We start from the raw sequence: 5,517 nt of genomic DNA on the forward strand, positions 1-5,517 counted from the left end.
TTGTAAGTTTTTTTTTTTTTGTTTTTAATTTAATCGAATATCGAATATATTTACACAGTCTGTTGGGAAATAACTGTTCAATTAGCTATGAATATTATAAATATATCAAGAGAAAGATTAATAAAATTATTACAATGATATTGCAAAACGAATTTTACACTATACAATTGAAATATAAAATATTGAGGTATTATGAAATAGTAGAGGTTAAAATATTGGTAATGCAATTTAAATTATAATTTCATCGAAATGAAACTTTATTACAACCGAAAAGCAGTTAGAATAGAATTAGTAAACTTAAGTTAACAAATTTATAATTACGATTGAGAACTATATTTTGGTTAAAAAATTGATAAACAATAAAAAGTCTATTCCTGAATGAAATACACAAATATTTTATTAAGTGATTACCGTTTGTAATTCAATATATTTAAATAATATTGTGTATAATAATACTAATAATACATAAGACAAAGGAATAAGAAGTTTTTCATCTTATAATGATATAATATTTTCATTTGTTGCATTTATAATTAAAATGAAAAAGCAAGTCTCTTCTTTACAATATTTTTTATTCATATCTTGTTCACACTACATAATTAGTAAGATCTTATAAATTATAAAATTCGGCGTTATAAATTATGTCTCGGCTATCGTATATATAGCTATTAATGCATATAAATTAGTGCAAATTTATAATTCAAGGTAGAATTGACTGTAAAATGGGATAAAGATATAATCGATCGTTCTAAAGAATTGATACAAGTTCAACTGAAATTTATTTAAAATTATATCTGTGACGAAAATTTAAAGTTTATTCGTGTCTTCGATATACTTGTCCAAACACTTCTTCATTCATAAGCTTTGAAACTCGATGGAAACTGTAAAACTCAATCTATCATGAGAAATGCACATTACCCGAGCCTCTTAAAGTATAATTTATTGGCAAATATGTTAGTGTGAATACAAAGTAACACATTAATGATAGTAATTGAGCGTGATAAAGTAAAGCGTGAAATAAAACAAAAATTTCATCTTCATGTAAACGTGAATCACTTCATAATTCTCTTTGTTCCATTTTCCTACTTTCCAAGCTAATTCAGAGAAAAACCACAAAAAGGAAGGTATGGAAACGAAGAAGGAGAGAGTTAAAGAGAGGGATAAATAGGGAACACGAGTAACATACTGAGAGGGTCAGAAGCTGAGAGGAGTGATTTTCTCGTCTCGACGACAAGTAACTATACGCGTACCAATTTCTTATTTTTTTCTTTCGTCAAACATACTACAACCGTCAAAAATTCTGCACACTACGCATATTTCGAAGAATTATTTCTCTCTCTCTCTCTCTCTCTCTCTCTATCTCACTTCCCTTCTTCCTTTCTTTTCCGCTTTCTTCCTCTCTTCTCTTCTCTCACACTCTCGTTCTCATGCATTTGCGGGTACGTCATTCAGAGGCGGAGGTGCACATTAGAAGCAGACTGACGCTATTTCTGTCGTCGCGCCTTTTCGTGCTCTCTCTCTCTCTCTCTCTGTCTCTCTCTGTCTCTCTCTCTCTCTCTCTCTCTTTCTCTCGTCTTTCCTCTCACCCTTTTCTTTCTACATAACATCTCTTTTTCTCACTTTCTCTTCCTTCATCTCGCTCTTTTTCTCTTGCCTACTCTTCTATCTATGTCTCTCTCCTCTCTCTTTACATTTGTTCACACTTTTTCGCGGTCTCTCTTTTTTTTCTTCTACTTCTTCTTCTGCTTCTTCTTCTTCTTCTCTCACTCACTCACTCACTCTCTCTCTCTCTCTCTCTCTGTCTCTCTCTCTCTCATCTCTCTTATCTCTCTTATCTCTCTTGTCTCTCTTGTCTCTCTTGTCCCTCTCATCTCTTTTCTCTCGTCCCACCCTCGAATGAACACATCTCGAAATAAACCTATACGTGTAAAGATTTTTACATGCATCGGCCTAGGGAACGTGACAATTCGAAAACCGCAGCAAGTTCAATGTTCCATCGGTTGACGTAGAAATTCAAACGGTCTCGGTCAGACTAGTGACTAGTACTCGTCGAGAATAACGCCCCTGACTAAGTAGTTAGACTGCGTTGTAGTCAGCCTGATGTCTCTCCTTCATATTAGCAGGTATCCTTCTTCTTATTCTACTGACGAGTCTAATCAATGTGCAAGTAACACGTGGAAGGTGATTGCAGCACTCATACAAATTAAAATTGAAACAATTTTATTCTTAATTCCTTAAGTTAATTATATCACTATAGGGTAATTATAATTTTATACACGAGTATACATTTGCTTTCTTTGCTAATTAGAACATTTTCTTTATTTTAAATCGCTTCTGGAAACTGTTTTAAGCGATAATGTATTTTAAAAAGAGAGAATAAAAGAATTTAAGATACAAATGATTTTTGTCTCACTTCGAATAAATACATTAGAATAATTATGTTTCAAATTAATGGAATATCTATTTAAAAGATACAAATCTTTTTTTATATATTTGAAAATTTATAGGAAAATATGAGTGTTTAATAAAAAAAAAAAAATAAAATAAAATAAAATAAAAATTACTTGAGATTATTTTTTTATATTCATATTGGAGAACTACATATATTTCACGTATTGTTGAATAATATTATTTGAATATTATAATAAGCACAAGTATTTTTTATGTATTGTCAAGTTAAAAAAAATATTATTTATAGAGCAAAAAATTTTAAATATAAATATTATATGGTAATATAAAATAATTGTTTTAGGACTGTGCTATATCTGTGCAAAATAAATTTCAATACATAGATAATATTATTTAATTTCAATTTGAATAGATAGTTTATTAAGATTAAAAATACTAAGAAAAATTAAATTTGTTTATATTAATAATACAGAATGTATTTAGTTTATTTTACATTTATTATTAGAAAAAAAAAAAATAAAAATTATAGAAAATATAATATTTGATATAAATTTAATAGAATAAGACGTATTGATGGAATTACATAAAGCTTTTATATTTTATACAAAATAAAAAATGTAAATTATGAAATGTATTATTACTAATCATTATTATGTATATAATTTTCTTCATTAGTAGAATATGTCATATTTCGATAATAACTATTATCATTAACATAGCAGATTTATCTATAATTACCGAATAATAAATATTATTTAATGTTACAGAAAGTAACCAAACTTTCATGATAAGTATCTGTTGAATAAAAAGTAATTTTATTTATTTTTTCTATTGTTCCTCTGTAAATACATATGAATTAATAATTAAACTTTTTCTTATGAATACTATTTTCTATAATTTAAAATATATGGTTAATCAGTACACTTTTATAAAAAATTCATTTTAATAATATTAAATTAATTAATATAAATAAGCAATAATTATAAATTTTTAATAGAAAAAAAATCATTATGGTTTTTGGAAAATAATCTATTTTATTATTCTTCAGATAGATAAATAATTTTAAGAAGATATTAAATATTTTTTTGAATCGTATACTTAAAAAATATTAAGTATTAATATAATATATTATTTATAAAATATATAAAAAATTATTTCATATTTAAATTTCTTTTCTTTTTTAATAAAAAAGCAAGAGAAGTATTCAAATATTAATGTTTTAATTCATAATTTAAATTATTATCTCATTAATTATTTATACACAATTTATATATATATATATATATGTAGAGAGAGAGAGAGAGAGAGAGAGAGAGAGAGAGAGAGAGAGAGGTAGAGTATACAGTATTTTAAAAAAAGGGTTGTAGGAATGTTATAAACTATATTTAATTTACGTATATTACGAAAGTTTCCTATCAATTAAATTTGATAGTAAATGGTATTGTTTACAACTAAAAGATTAATTTACATATAAAAATTAAAAATTGCAAAATAAGATTTACGCGCAACGTATGCACATGGTGCACGTTGTATATCAGTATCATCATGATATCTATGATGCAAGTAACTCGTAACCTTGTGTATTATTATTATAATACATATCATACTAATTTATAATAATATATAATCATTATAATAACATATAATAATAACAGTTATAATATATATATATATATATATATATTATTTTCGTTTTGACATTGCGTCCATAATCATTATTTTTCCACCGTGATTATAGAAAAGTAAATAAGACGAATAGTCGTAAGAATAACGATAGGTAAAAAAATAGAAATATTTTTCTGAAATGATGTAAATATAGTTGTCGCAGAACGTACGTTAGATATAATAATAATATATATTTTATAATAGAATGTTGGTAGAGAATTTTGATTAATGATATGTAAATGCAATAAAACAGTAGAGAAATTCATCAAAATTTTGATCATAAAGGAAACAAAAGTTGAATAAAGATACAAGAAAAGTAAGTCTGTTATTTTAATTTTCGTTCGACTAATGAAACTTGAAACCTTAAAATTATAACTTTTAATTCAGTCTATTATTCAATCCATTATCGAAAAAATACATAAAATTTTCAATTCCTATATAAATAACAATACAACTGGAATGTTATGCAATTTTAATGTTACGTGGTTAAGTCGATAATAGCACGTGTTTTCATAATAGAACAAAGCCTAAAGTAGATAGAAAATACTTTTAATTAAGCAATAAAATTAATATAAAATTTTTTTACGTGAAAGATATTTAGGAGATTGTATAGGTTAAATTTGCTCAAGTGTAACTCAAATATACGATTCAACTGATTTTTACGATTTTTCGCTATATACTGGTTTGCCAATTTTACGTTCATATTATAAATTCAGTTTCATTTACGTAGTGAAACTTTGTTGCTCACGATACTTTATATGTATGACAGAAATACGTGTGCATTAGTGAGTAGGAGGTAGTCCGAAGTGCTTATAATCAGCCACTTGACACGAGCGACGAGTTAGTTGTGAGGCTGGCAACGAGAGGAATTATGATAGAGCCGTTTAATAGGCACAAAAAAAAAAAAAAAAAAAAAAAATACTTGGGTCACATCCCGTACCGAATAAAAGTGTCGTACAGGTAGGGAGGAACTTGTGTCCAGTCACCAGTTATTGAGGAAATCACGTACGATCTTGCAGTACAACGAGTGAGCCAATAAGAGGAAATAAGTGAAAAAGCTCCTCGACAAGCATGACTTGTCAAGCACGACGAGAGCGCGCTGTTCGGCAACAAAGGGCCGAGCGCGAGTGTCTCGCGCGCGTCTAGCCTCGTCCTTATCCTCCTAGTGGGCGATCGCGCCGAGTAGATTTCCCGTTCGGTCCAGGGAAGTGATGTAAGAAGAGCCGAGAGCCAAGAGGCGCGTAGGGCCCGAAAAATAGGGTGGCGGTGGAGAGGGGAGGGGGAGGATCGTTCTTCCTCCCGAGAGTCGGGGAGAGGCCACGCGAAAGACGATGACAGCGGGTCTGCCGCTTGGCAGCCTGATAAATCATGGACCGCGCGGTGTGGGAACCGGGCTTCTACACGTGCTCTGCGGGGGCAACCTCGGTCCTCCGGTCCCTCCCG

Source organism: Ceratosolen solmsi, unplaced genomic scaffold (assembly GCF_000503995.2).
Source record: "Ceratosolen solmsi marchali unplaced genomic scaffold, CerSol_1.0 scaffold29, whole genome shotgun sequence".
NCBI classification, from domain to species: Eukaryota; Metazoa; Arthropoda; class Insecta; order Hymenoptera; family Agaonidae; genus Ceratosolen; species Ceratosolen solmsi.